The sequence below is a fragment of the Taeniopygia guttata genome, chromosome 12 (assembly GCF_048771995.1).
Source record: "Taeniopygia guttata chromosome 12, bTaeGut7.mat, whole genome shotgun sequence".
NCBI lineage: Eukaryota > Metazoa > Chordata > Aves > Passeriformes > Estrildidae > Taeniopygia > Taeniopygia guttata.
The window spans coordinates 17,124,582-17,139,207 of NC_133037.1; the positions used below are offsets into that span (position 1 = coordinate 17,124,582).

At 39.9% G+C, this 14,626-nt stretch overlaps 2 long non-coding RNA genes across 2 annotated transcripts in view; one reads left to right on the forward strand and one right to left on the reverse strand.

The window, feature by feature from the left end:
• Positions 1-10,605, forward strand: part of LOC140684930 (uncharacterized) — a 57,259-nt gene extending 46,654 nt beyond the window's left edge. The window contains exons 4-5 of the long non-coding RNA XR_012057951.1: positions 8,048-8,206; positions 9,266-10,605. This is a non-coding gene — a long non-coding RNA (uncharacterized lncRNA). The remainder of the gene's footprint in view (positions 1-8,047; positions 8,207-9,265) is intronic.
• On the reverse strand, positions 1,932-14,619 carry LOC140684931 (uncharacterized). The gene is made up of 2 exons (XR_012057952.1): positions 14,080-14,619; positions 1,932-2,644 (listed from the first exon to the last, which is right to left on the reverse strand). It is a non-coding gene; the product is annotated as an uncharacterized lncRNA (long non-coding RNA).
• Between the last annotated feature and the right edge of the window lie 7 nt (positions 14,620-14,626).

A 14,626-nucleotide genomic window follows, 5' to 3' on the forward strand; every position in this document is an offset into this window, starting at 1 on the left:
TTGCTTCAGAAATCTTACAGTCCTCTGGTTATCTGCAGAGCATGCTCCAAAAAAAGGGGGGCGAAGTTTCTGTGTCCATACATGGTAAAGAATTTATGAGAATTGTTTTGCAATTACTGCTGAATCACTCTTAAAATACTCAGTAGTAGAGACCTCTGAAAAATGTGCAGTGGTGTGAAGCAAATTTGCTTCCTGCCACCAAAAATATGTCTTTTTAAAAGACAATTTATGTGTGTAATTTTCCCACTATAAATTTTGCAGAGTGTTTGTGATTTTTATTGTGAGACTGAAGTGTAGGGTCAAAGAATTAGTCTAGACATTTACCTATGGCTTATTTAATTGTAAAAACTGGAGAAGGATTGTCTGGCAGTGTGCTAGTGTGAGTGGGTCCCAGAATCACCAATGGGTCAGATTGGAAAGGACCACTGGGGGTCATCTGGTCCAGCCTCTCTGCTCAAACAAGGTCACCCCATGGCACAGGATTGCATCCAGGTGGTTCCTCCCAGTGGGGAACACTCCAGACCCTCTCTGGGGAGCCTGTTCCAGTGCTATCACCTGCACACTAAGGTTCTTCCTCACGTTCAGGTGGAAATTCCTGGGCATCAGTCCCTGCCCATTGTCTTGTCCCATTGCTGGGCACAAGGAGCAGAGCTTGGTCCCTGCTCTGACCCTTCCCTGCAGACACTGACACACAGGGATGAGGTCCCCTCTGTCATCTCTTCTTCAGGCTGAACAGCTCCAGCTCCCTCAGCCTTTCCTCATGAGAGATGCTCAAGTCCCTTAATTATGGGATCACATCCTTTGGCTGCTATTGCTTTATCCTTAAGCAATGGCAGTAGAGTTATGGCTGGTAAAAGTTATGTACACACATATGCCAACACAAACACAGCTTATTTTGTGTACTTGGAGTAAGAGAAAAATAGTTTCCTGATGGTATGGCTTATCTGGGTTATTCCAGTGCTCACAGAAGCGGGACAGCGTTTTGGAAATGGGGCTTGTTTGTGTTTTTACTAGGCCAGCTTGTTTGTCTTTGTTAATCTAAGTGTGAGTAAATCTGTCTTAAACTTCTGCCTTGCTTGCTCACATATCAACCTAAACAGCAAAGAAACACTCTTGCCTTTATCATCTGTCTCTTCAGAATTTGGGTAGTCTGTTCCAGCAAAGCCTGTGACAGAAGCCTACATTGATGAAGCTCTGGCAAGTGGTTCCTAATTCTCTCTTTATCTCTTAATCTAATCAACTGGTACACACTAATTCCCAAAGCATATCTGGATTATCAGCACAGTCAAGCCTCTATCCAGTCACAGTTAAAACTGAACCACTTTACAAGCCATCGTAAAGGTAATTGATATAGTAGGGACACTTAAAACACCTAATTATGCAGTTTGATTAATTGGGACATCTCTGGAAACACTGATGGCTAAAGACTGAGATTTACATGTGCAGATATCATCTATTTCTTCCACCCCCGAGGTATAGTTGTTTGCTTCCTGGAAGGAGAATTTTGTTCCTCACAGTGTTTGTAAGAAATAGGTGCTTTTCACTGAGAGATAGGCATGAATCTTTTTCTCCCCAGAGATTTTTCTACATGTGGGGTTGGTTTGGTTGTATTTTATTTGGCTTTTGTGGCTTTGCTTTTTTACACTATATGGTCATACAGAGAAAGCCTACAAAGGCAAGGTACTGCTGAATAGTCAGTAGCCTGGACAAAACTCTGCAGTTCATGGTCTCTCATGTTCCAACAAACTCTTTCCCCTGCCTTTTTTTTTTTTTTTTTTGTTTTTTTGAGCTCTGTCAATAGTGTTGAAGTATTCTTATTGTTGCCATTGACTGGCTTCTGTTTAGATAATAATTATGAATTTCATAATTTTCAGTAGCTCTACATTAGCAGCAGTATAATACAAATGCAGTTTTGGAAGAAAAGAACAATATTTCAGGTGTTAGGGCTGTACTTTTATTAGACTAGGAGTGAGAAGAAAATTGAAGAAGAAAATGAGTTTAACTGGTACCTATTAACAGTTTCAGACTGCTGATTTGGCTCCCATCTAGTATGTGAAGTTCAGAGAGGAGTTACCTCAGCTTTAAGCATTTGTCCCAGAACAGACCATTTATACACTGCCCTGCAGTGCTGAACTTCAGCAGAGGTCAGTGCAGCCTCCAGGCTGGTTTAGCTGCAGTGTACAAACACTCAGAACACAATGCACCTGTTCCTCCAGAAGAAAAATAGAATCTAGTCACCTTGTAATAGTCCGAATTGGTAGTTCACTTTTACAAAAAGTATTTTACAGATGTTCAAAGATTCTGCAGGTACTGAAAGGTCAGCTTAATAACTGTATAATAGAAAAGTTGTGTTACCTACTCATCTAACACCGTTAATGAAAGCTTCCTGAAGCTTTACCAGGAACTGCATCCAAGTACTGAGTGCTTTCAGCTCTTAAGATCTACTCTATCCATAACACTTAGCTCTTACAGAACACTGGCTATTTCTGGCTTTGTCAGTGTGTCAAAAGTGACATTAAAACAAACTCGGAGAGTTTTTGGTGAAGATTTCAAGTAGCAGCAGCCTAATAGTGCTCTCAACAAAGTCAACATAATATGTCACAGATGAGAATCAGTTTAATGCTTTTGAAGTTGAAGTCCATAACTGTACTAGGGTGGATGTGATTATGTGGGTGACTGGACAGAGTTTGAGACATATGTGGGGCTGCAGTTTTAAATTTTTAAAGCACTTTGTATCTTTTTTAATTATACAAGTTGCTGGAATGTGTTCAAGTCCATTTATGCTTCAACTTCTGGGTACTGCAGCTTAAAAAGCCCTACAGACATGTTAATGTTCAACTCCCAGTTTAGAAATGTAGTTTTAATTGTGAACTGATCTCTTTGCTAAACAGAGAACCTTGATTAACTTGGATTCACTAATTCCAGAGCCTGGGCAAGCTGCAAGTGATAATGAGATGCAGATCCTGGCTGATGAAACACTTGTGGAAGGTTTGTTTTTCCAGACATGACTGAGTTAGTGTCTGTAGCAGCAACACCACTGGTATCAATATCTGATCAGAAGCCTATACTGAATGATTGGCTCTCATAAAGGCTAAAATAACTTCTGTTCCATCATGAGCAGTGACAGGGGACTTCCCTGCAGCTCCTGGGGCTGAGAAAGCCTCAGGGAGGGGTCCACCTCTTCTGACAACTGAGTGTAAAACCCGAAACCGGGAGGATTCCACCCATGAAAGTGCCCTGTGTACATGGAATGGATCTGAACGTCCTGATGACTGTCTCCTTGGCTTGCCCAGCAGGTGTGAACAGATATTTTTGTGTAGAACAGCCAGCCTCCCTGGTGTGCTGTGAGGGGGAACCATCTGTTCCTGACACACCTCAGAGTGCCTTGGCTTGTGGCATTGGCTACTGCTGTTCCATAGCTAATGAAAGCACATCACTATTAACAGAGATGTGAGAGAAGTGCAGAAAGAAGGTGCACAAAACTCCTGTCTGCATGCAAAAAATGCTTTTTAATCGACTGCCATCAGTAAAGGCAGAAAGCCAGTCAGACAAACATCAGCGCTTCTTGGCACTCTTTGTTCTGTTACAGTTGTCTGTCTTTCGCCACACATTATTATTGAGTGCTTAATCAGTATTAAATCTAATTCTGGAATGACATCTGAGTAATTATTTTACAGCATTAGCAGCTGGAAGAATGTCCTGCCTGTTAATTATTTTCATTATCTCTCTCTCAGAATAGCAGCTGGCAGTTAAAATACTGTAGAATGAAACCCAGTGCCCAGATAAATACCATGTTTATGCAGGTGTAGGAGCATACTGTGTAATCTCTTAAAACCACCAGAAAGTGATGAAGGAACTCATTTGAGGCACATCTTGTATTGATATGTCTTAGGGAAATGGTAGATACTTTTCTCTATGCACACGTACACAAGCTATCTAATGCTTCCAGTTTTATAATGTGCCTCAGAAAGAGCTAAGAAGGGTAGTTAGTCTAAAAATCAGTCAGTCAGCTGTCATTTCTGAAATGTAACTATGCTGACTGATTTTGAGGAGAATATCAAGGTATTAGTTGTGAACTCTCTGTTGGGGTTCTGACATGTGCAGGTTTGCTCCCCATTTCTCCAGCTCTGTGTGGGCCCAGATTTTATTGCTGTGCTAAGGGGACTGATGACCAGAACTGCTTTAATTTCTGGATGAGCTGTGAATGCCGTGTTGCTGAGAAGGCAAACAAATGAACTAAATCCATATATTCTGTCCTTCCAGAGTCCAAGGCTTTGCAATCTCTTTCCCAGGGTGCCAGGTTTTGGTCTGTTCCCCGACTGACTCACTTGACTCCTTTAGTAGGAATCTTCCCATGGGAGCATTGTGAGGAGCTGTGCACGTCCTCGTTCTTTGCCTGAGGATGAGGCAGTGGTGGGGCCTGTGAGGTCTTGATCCCTCTAGTATTTCATCTTGGAGAAGAGCAGGATTGCACAGACATCCTTTTAAGGAGCCACATGCTCTAGGGTGATGAAAAGGAAGACAGAAGACAAGCTGTGGCTCCAAATACCTCAGTGCAGATTTTGGGGGTTTTTTAAGAGATCACTTGCTCTTAGGGTCTTTGCACGATTTCAGGCTGTAAATGAAACTTTTAGGTTCAATTAGTTAAATATGCTTTTTTCTTCTCTCCTGCCAAGTTGTCATGGGTGTTCAGTAGAAATACTGAGTTTTCCCCTGAGGTAAATAAAATCTTGTGAAGGACAAAGAATTTGGGAAACACTGGGATGAAAAGGAAATAAAGGAATTGCATGGCATAGTTTACAAATAAAAATCCCAAGATATTTTTTAATCTTACAAAAGAATGATCTGCTCTTTCTCAGATGCTACACATTTACCTTTGTACTTAATTCTGTAAATAGGTACTGTATTGTAATCCTTGTTGAGAACATGCAACTTAAGTTATACCATTCAGCCTGAAAATACTGGTGAAAAGCAGTGATGGGACAATACATGATCTGTGTGAAGAGAGGACTGTTTGTAGCATCTGGCTGTCAGATTTCTGTTCGCTTGTCTCATTTGAGCATTCTAACAATTAATATTGAAGTGCTGCTCTGGTTGTGCAAAGGCTTGGACAGAGTAAGTACCAACCTGACCACACCCCTTTTGGCAACACTGCTGTTTGGCTTCTCGAAGTTTTGTGAAGTTTCATTAGGTATAATCTTTTCTCAAAAAGGAAGGAACTAATAATGAAGTAATTTTTTTCAGGGCTGTGAGCAAGACCATTTCTGCAATTCTTGGCATACACATTTAGAAGAAAACAGTAACAATGCATGTTCAGGTCATTCATTTTTATTTATGTTGACAATATACTCACAGGTTTTCTACTGCTGGCAGTAAAATTTTGGCTAATGTGCACTGCTTATTGACCTCTCACGCACTTCCAAGGGAAGTCTTGCTCTCCCATATATTCTCTATTTATCTCATAAATTACACTGGAATAATAAGACTGAAAATTCCTTTTTATTTACAAACCAGCCAAAAATGGGCAATAACACTGCAGACTGTCCCAAAACTGCCCAGCTAGTCCTGGTGCTGTCGGCATCATTCCAGCACTGTCAGTTTTTGCATACTGCCAGTCAAACTAACTTTAGCAGTAGTTGCAGAGGAAAGTTGTGTTAAACTTCTCTGCCCCCCCACCCCAGTGCTTTGGGGTGAGCTTAAAAAAAAAAAAAAAAAAGCGGCAACTCTTGGCCCCATACTGCCTTAACAATCCTATCCAGTTTTCCCTTTAATGTTTGCCACATATGGTTTTGAAATCCAGTGTCTGACTTGTTTTCTAAATATAGAATCATAATTCTTTTTAAAATTATCAATGCAATGAATCTTATTTGTTTTCAAGACATTTTTCCCGCCTCTTGCAATATAACAAAGTATTGAGAGTTCTTGTGTTGTCCATTTTCCATGGGCACATTTGAAGACATTTTATTCATTTTTCTTTATGTTTTGCTGCATATTGGGAAGTAACCCCTTTCCAGTTTTGAATCAGAAAGCAGAGTAGCAAAGAGCACATCCCTTGGCCAGGGGTGAGCAGGCTGTGCCCCACTATCAGCACAGAGTTTTTCCACACAGCTGTGCCTGGTTCTTTGGTAGCAGAGGTGGACCAAAACCAGTGGTGGCAGCAGTAAGGCACAGGCTCAGTGGTTTCTTAGCTGAATTCTGAGAGTTTGTCTCACACTGCACTACCCAGCTGTAACCACCTCATGTACTTCTGTGTTATTGGAGTGACCAAATGTAATTAACTTCACATGAATGGCTTTGAATTTGCTCTTCCGTGATGCAGGATTTTGTCTCAGAGGTGAAACGTGGCTGAATGTAAGCCTAGATGGTGAAAAAATAAGTAAAGTGAATGAGTTTTAGTTCCTCTTCTCCCTGCAAATATTTGTATTTTTTATCTAAAAAGCAGGAAGCAGCCTGTGATTTTAGTAATGTGCCTAGAATGAAATCTGGGGTTTTGAACAGCTTTCCCTGTTTTGGCAGTGCTTTCCATTGTCAAATTCACAATGACTTGTAACAGAACTATTCAGAAGCAATCCTACCAGTAGAGATCTCAGTTTTAGTGGCCTGTTACACCCCAAACCACTCCACTTCTTTTGGCAAAGAAAAGAATATACAGTGTTACATCAGGGAAGAAACTGGTAAATGGCATTTGAAAGCAAACAGTTTCATTAATAAATAGAAGAAATCATACCAGAGTACAAGCAGAGTCACAACTGATGATGGTCTTTAACAAGCAGACAGTTCTTCTTGGGTAGGGGGGAGAGATAAAAATAAAAAGTTATTTTAAAATCATGTGGTATTTTTAAGTTGGAATCAACAGGTTCCATCTTGCTAATGTAAATGTTCTTAGGTATAACTAAAAGAATGTCTGAAAAAACAATATGTAAGGAAAAAGGCAGTTTTAAATAAGACTGGTGAAACATCCAGAAGTATTGCTGATTTTCTTATGGATTACCTCAAATTTTGGGCTTATATTGTTGCAAATATTGTATTCTGTACCTGACTACTGGAATTAATTACAGTCATGGCAAGAAGATTGCTGGAGGTTTTTTTGTTGATAATCACATGCAGCCAATGACATAAAGACCTGGGAGACTGCCAGAATTGCAGTAACAGAATAAAGTTAATTTCTTACATAATTTCCTGACTAGCACTTTCCCAGAGTACAGTAACCCTGCACACAGCATTTGAAAACATTACCAACAGTGTTACAGAATGAAGCTCAGTACAATTTAATATCTGAGAGAGGATGAAAGTCTAAGGATACAATGTCAGTGGAATAGTCAGAAGGGACTTGTATTCCTAAATGTTTCTATAGAAAAATTACAGTGTTCTCTGTGTGTCTAGGACTGAAATAATTTCAAGATTCATCACTCTTTGCTAGTAACCATTTCTTGCTTTTTCTGTTGGACTCTGAATGAGACTGATAACATAAAATAGTGAACTTTGCAGATGGAAAGGAACTGGTTTTGTAACAGATTGAGTTTTGGGAGCAGGGTGTGGGTAGAAAAAGATATGCATTGCTGGTTTAGTCTCAGACATGTGGTCAGATCCTTTTGTTTGAACCTCCCCACATTCTTCAGGATGTGAGTGGGAGTATTCTCCCATACATGAAAATCTTAAACGACTCCTGTGACTTCTCTTACAGTGAACCTCTGATACTGCTGGTTTCTAAGAAAAGAATTTTAAATTATTGTTGAGGTAGGAAAGGCATAGAGGTCTAAAGACACATTGGTGAAATACACAGTGCTTCTGAAACCTGCTGATGAATGACAGGTGGTGTGAACCACAGCCTGCAAGCTGCAGAATGGTGAGTAAAGGTAATAGTGACAGACTGAGGCTCCAAATGAGTAGCTTGTATACTTCACCTTCAGCTTTCTAACATAGTGGTTATGAAGTCCGAAAGATAAAACTTTTTCCATTTAGTGGCATTTATCTTCTGATGGGAGTGGTGGTTGTAGATGCAACAGCAGAATACAAGAGCCAGGATGTGGCTTTCTTTCCTTACCAGGCACGTCCATTGCTCTGTGTGGACACCTGTATTTGTGAGAGGAATATCCAGCTCCTTTGACTGGCTATGAGCAGTTCTGCCCACTGATCATTCAGAGTTTCTCTCCTCTGGTGAGGACAGTAAATTGTCTCAAGAATTTTCTTCAACAGACCTGGGAAGGTGAACTTTTTCATTCTTTCTTTTTATTTTAAGTTGGGTTACTTTTGCTCCCTTTATGGCCAATAGAGTTGACTGTGTTTGCTTTCACCTCTCTTCCACTGGGCAAGAAGCCAAACCGTGACTCTTGGTGGAGGGATGCAGACTTTCTGGTAAAATGGACTATCTGGTAGGATATATAGCTTTGTCCACAGCATAAATTCTTAGGAACATGGGAAGTGTAGTGAATATAGACATTTATGAGCACCAAGGTGCCCATGCAGCCCTCATGCAATTCTCAGAGATTGAAGCAGAGCCCATAGGGTGTGTCTGGAATATTATGTTAAAGTACAATTTACCAATCATGTTAAAGCTAGACTTCCTGTATTTAAGTGTAAACTGCCTAATAATTTATGCCCAAGTGTCTTTACAGTATTACAAGGGATCTTTTCACCAGGATTTAGCTGTGGTCAGGAATATGTTAATGTATGACAACATCTTATGTTGTAATAGACAAATTTTTGCTCTCTGTAACTAAACCATGAACCCACAGAGAGAAGAAACAAAAGCACATATCCCACTTGAGGGAACAGTTTGCTGCTGTTATCTTTGGGAGGTATATGACATTTGTGAATTTAGCCTAATATACCTGATCCTAAAAAAAATGCCAGTCACCTCCTCAGCCAATCTTAGTAGTGAGAGTGGATATATTATTTTTTTTCCAAGTTACACACAACTGTTGACACATCATGGTTCAGTTGTGATACAATTATAACATGACTGAACAAAGAAAAGTATTTTTTTCTACATGACTGCTTAGCACACAAACTCAGAGTGATTGACAAAGCTGAAAACAAAATATTTTTTAAGAGAAAATAAAACAAAGCAGGTTATTTAGTAGAGAAGGGAGAGGGGAGTTTTCTTATTGCATTCTGCTTAAGGGACAAAGTGGGGAAATTCCCTAATGTTAGCATGACACAAGATCTTGTGTTTGAAGACTTGCAGAAGTGTATCTCATGTGATGACTAATCTCATTTGTCTTTTCTGTTTTTCTGTCACCATAACTGTGATGTCTGAGGACAGCTGGTGTCCTCAGAGCTAAGCCATCCTGTGTTTGTTTGTTCCATACAAGTCCAGAGGCTGAGGCAGCGAGGGCGGCGGTGCAGCCAAACTTGGAGTGCAGAGCCTTGTTCCTCATGCCCTGACAACAGGACTTTCAAGGTGAGCTGTCTTACAACCTTGGGGAGATTAATTTTTTCTGAACAGACACATCCAACAAAGTCATGATCTCGATCCAGATGGAGACAGTGAAGCTCAGGAACTCGAATCTATGGACAACTGGATTAGAGGCAGAGATGATTTTGGTGCTCAGTATTGTTCCCCTATATCAAAGGGATATATTTAGATAACCTCCCACTAGAAGGTGAAATAGGAGCTTTCCTTTTTCCCTATTTTTATTGAGAGAGCTCTGCTGGGCACAGTGTTAAGTTCTCCTCCCTGTATTCCTAGTGAGGTTTTTTTTTTTTTCCTAATATTTTAGGGTTTTGTACTGAAAGTGAATTTTAAATGTTGAAGGATAATGTGGGGGTTTCTGAAACTGAACAGGTAAACATATGCTGGGATTGTCTTATTTAAGACATTCCTTGTTTGCCACAAAAGAATAAGAGAATCCAAAAAATGTATTGCACTTAGCTGTAGCTGTCATGAATGCTAGAGAAGGTCCCATAAAGGGGCTGAAGGTATTTTATTCTATCAATTTGTCAGACTAATCACTGTCTTGTGAGAGGGGTTATTTCAGTAAAGAATGAAAGTCAGCTCTCAAGTGAGAAGGAAATGAATGATGTGAAGAGATACCTGACTCATAATTAACTCTGACAGGTGAGTGTGCACAGTGTTATATAATATTGTATGAACATAGTTTGAAGGCAGTGTATGGTGAGTCACAAATTCTGCATTCTCAAACTTTATAAGCCATTACATGAAGTGATTTTTCTCCTCCTAGATGCTGAATTATTTTGAATAGCAAAACCACTTTTTTTGTGTCATATCCTGCTGGTTGTTAAGTACAACTCCTGCATGTCTTCATCTCTTTCAAAAGTCTCCAGGCGACTCAGGAAAAAAAAAAAAAAAAAAAAGGAAGGAGAAACTGGAATATTTTTCAAGAATGCATTGCATTCAGTGCATTTTCAGAATCCTCATTCCTCTCATATGTGTTTCAGTAGCTCTTTGCCAGTTGTGTCCTTCCACAGTGTGTATTTTACTGTGTTCGTTGAGTTATTGTCACTGTTGATTTAAAAATCTTAAGGGTATTTCATAGACAAAAAAATCATGCTGAGGTCAAATCAAGTTTAATAACACTTCTTATTGAATTCTAAAATATAAGAGGATCATTCTGCTTGAATACTTGGCAGCTGTGAAGTGTTTTAATGTGTTTTAATGAACAGAGCCTTATTTCTATATGACTGTTAAAGTGAATAGTGTTGGTGAATATATGTGTTAGTACAGCAAGCAGAAATCTCTTGTGCAGACTTTTTGCACCTCTCTCTCTTTCAAGTACATTTTTTCTCAAGGGATGAAGCCTGGAGCCCATGCAATGATTTTGTTGTGCAAAGATGCCAAGCACTAGTTAGTAAAGAGTTTTCAAATGCAAGTGCTCACTGGTGCAGAATGTGTTCCTGTACCTTTACTCTGGCTGTTCTAACCAGAAAATCCTTCTGCCTGTTCCCTAGCAATACACTGGCATCTGCAGCAGGGAGTGTTACCCTGGGGTTCATCTTACAGAATGCACAGGAAGGAGGAAAATGTACATTTTGCCTCAGCACCTGCCCATCACCACCTTTATAATTCAGGTTTGCAGAGTAGGATTTGGGATGTCCTACGCTCCAGAAACAATTCTGATCACAGTGATAGATGAAGTTGTGCATAACTGACACGAGCAGTAAGTGATGGCAATGAGATTTTGCAAGGTAAAAGAAACAATCTGCAATTAAACTTCTTATTTATAATTATTGCTGACAGGATAAATGTTCCAAAAAGATCAAGAGCTGTTCCACTGTAGTTTTCTTATTTCATATATTGATAGGTTTCTAAAGCACACAGCAAGTAGATAAATTTTCTAGCAGTGCTCAGAGTGAGGGGCTGATGCAAATTTCCTAGGCCAGTCAAGTGACAGGTAAGACAGAAACTGTTAGGTAGATCCCAGCAAAAGTGGCTGGAATTTCTACCCTTGAAGATAGCAAGACAGAAATCATCTTCAGCTAAACATAAATAAATATGTACAAAAAAAAAAAAATTAGTATTTAGAAAACAAAGGACAGATCAGATAGTGCAGAATTCATTATGTACCTGTTTTAGAATTCATTTTGCATGAATTCTAAGCAAGGAGCTTGCCAGTTCCTGTGACAAAATATTGTAATTTATTGCTTCCCCACATTAAATAACCAGAAGGTGTTTTTTTTTTTGGTAGATCTTTAAAATGTCCGTTGAATGTCACAGATTTCTAAATTGAAAAGGTTAAAAAAAAAAAAAAAGGCTTTTTGGAAGCAGACAACATTGTACAGAACACTTGTTTTTGCTCTTCTAATCAATACACACAATTTCTTAAAATCTGCCAAATATACTGTGAGGTATGCAGGTCAATTATTTAGAATTATAAAAAAAAGTAGCACTATCCCATCCTTGATATTTTAGTATGACTTGTATTTTGCTACATATTTTTGCCTTTCCCTTGAGTAGAACGTTGGTTTGTTATATTATTTCATATATGAAAAGTGCTAGTCTTCTATATGTAAAATATTTCAATAAATAAAAGTTGAATTTACAATTGAAACTGATAAGGCAGCAGAACCACTTAATTACATATAAACAGTGTATTGAAATGTGAGGCAAATGAACACTACTAAGTCAAAAGCTATGCTGTAAAGCTAAGACACTGTTTTTTCAAATGTTGCAAATCACAGAAAAACCCACTTCTCTGCATTCTTCAAAAAGTCCCTTTATTCTTTTATCCCAAAGCAAGGACATAAATGAAATCCTTGCTGAACTAATTATGCAGCCAGGAAATAAAAACCTGCAAATTTTTGTTTAACTATTTAACATGCGCATAGAGATTAACTCAGTGCACAAGGCCTGGGGAAGGAATCAAAAAAGCCCTCTGGGGGACGCTTTGGTTGGAGGGAAGAAAAACTGGCACAGCAGTACCTCCTAATGTGTCCTTTGCTGGTGAATGGCCTGTGACTAGCATATTTTTCTTCCTGCAGTTGTGCACTGCATTGGAAATGTTGCATCCCCAGGCTTGGATATGTCTCTGACCCAAGAGAGGTGCTCAGAGGAGAGAAGGAAGCTTAATGAGATTAATGCCTAGTCTGGTAAGTCTCCATGTGACTCCTTGCATTGACCCCAACCTAGTTATTGCTGTGAAGAAACAAGCTTTATAAGATCAGGAACAAAGACACTGATGTCTTCTATGCTTTCTTTCTGAAAAAGAAACAAAATTAAAACCAGACAACGTAATTTGGCCTCTTCTGGCACAAGACTTCTGAGCAGAATAGGAAAAACGACCTTTTGCCATCCCAAGAACAAATTATTTTGTCCTCATTAATGAAATAGCAAAATGTGGACTTGCAGCAGAGGCAGAGCAGTTGTGTTAAGGACCATTGCTCCTGAAAAAGGCTGGAGGGGGATTGGGATGAGTGAGCCCTGCAGAGCAGTACCCTACAGCTCCCCTTGTGTACCACTCTGCTCTGCTGGGACAGAACAGAGCTGTGGGCAGAGGAGGGGAGGAGCAGAGTGCACACAGCCCTTCATGCAGGACATGCGGCCCTCGGGGCACAGAGCAGGGCTGGCTGCAGCAGCAGCACCTCTGGGCTGCTCCTGGGCTGGGGCATCTTCTGTGCTGCGCACTGAGGTGCTGGACAGGGTGACTCTGAGGGGGAAGATTGCTCAGCCAGCACCAGGGATTTTCACTATTTGTTTTGCTTGTTCCCAAAATGAGTCCTCACTCAAAAGCTTTTTCAGCAGCTGCAGAAATCTACAGTCTTTAGCTCACAGCCCAGTCTGTAATTTTGTGTTACATTATGCACTATTCCAGGAGGTAGAGCTGCCTATGATTTCATAGCACAGTTGATTTTCTAGCTTAATTCCTCAAGGGACCTTAAAGGAAATGGAAACCTACAAATAAAATGAAGAAATTAAAATAAATTGGTAACTCTAAAATCAGCATTTATTTGTGTTAATAAAATGCAAAATCGTAATGATCCTTTATACTGGATTTGATTTTAGTTCTGCAATGGTTCAATAGACTCCTGCTAATAGGTTCCAATCTCACTTTGTCTTTACTTTGTGATATATTTTTGTAGAAGAGGAATTCCTCTCTGAGGGAGGTGATACTATGGAAGGTCTCTAATTGTTCTTAACAGGTTTTAAGTTTTCTGGGCTACTGTCGGTCTATAAAAAAGTTGTGATTTAAAGTCAAAGTCCACCTTTCATCCCAAAATACCTTATTAGTTGGGTAATTAATTACCTAAGTTCCCCAAGTTGGAACACAGATACCAAGCTACTGAAAGACAAAAATCTTTCCTTTTTTAACTTCTGAAGGAACCGTCTCAACTCATTCTAAGGCTTGTATATACATTGTCTGGTCTTTTTGGACCAACTAAACTTCAGTGTAAATCAAAGGTGTTCTCTGACATGGAGGTTTCACATACCTCTAAAAAAACAAGGGTTTGTCCCATTGTGCTAAATCAAGGAGTGTGTGGTGTGTGCTGGAGGAAAATCCAGTCTAGTTTGGTTTCAGATGCAGGCTAACTCTGTATGTAAAAATCTCTGTAAAAGTTAATCTTTCCTCCTTTGCTGTTAAGAAAAGTGAACTATTTTAGAGTATCCCATCACAAACCTGCCTCAGGGCAGCCAAAAGTGAAGAATGTTTGCTGAAAAGATGCAGGAATGCTTTCAGAGGGCATTGCCTACTGTGGGAATCAGAGAGCAATTGTTTTGACTTCATGTTCTCAAGAAGATTTTGTGACACGGTGTGCCAGTTCAGTAACTCCTTTAACTTGTACCTATTCTAAAGTTATGTTACTAAAAGCAAGCAATTTTTGTCGACTCAGTTGTTAAGCCTGTTCAGGTATAGTTGTGAATAAAATTAAGTTAAAAGATAGGTCAGTTAATCTTTTGAAAAGGACTTGAGGCTGCTGGTGGATGAGAGGCTGGGCATGAACCAGCAATGGCTACTGGCAGCCCAGAAAACCAGTTGTGCCCTGGGCTTTATCCAAAGCAGTGTGGGCAGCAGGGGAAGGAGGGGATTCTGTCCCTCTGCTCCGTTCTGGTGAGGCCCACCTGGAAGACTGCATCCAGCTCTGGGGCCACAGCCTAGGAAGGATATGAACCTGCTGGAAACAGTCCAGAGACCAGCAAGGTGCCAAGATGAATTGAGGGAAGGAGAAG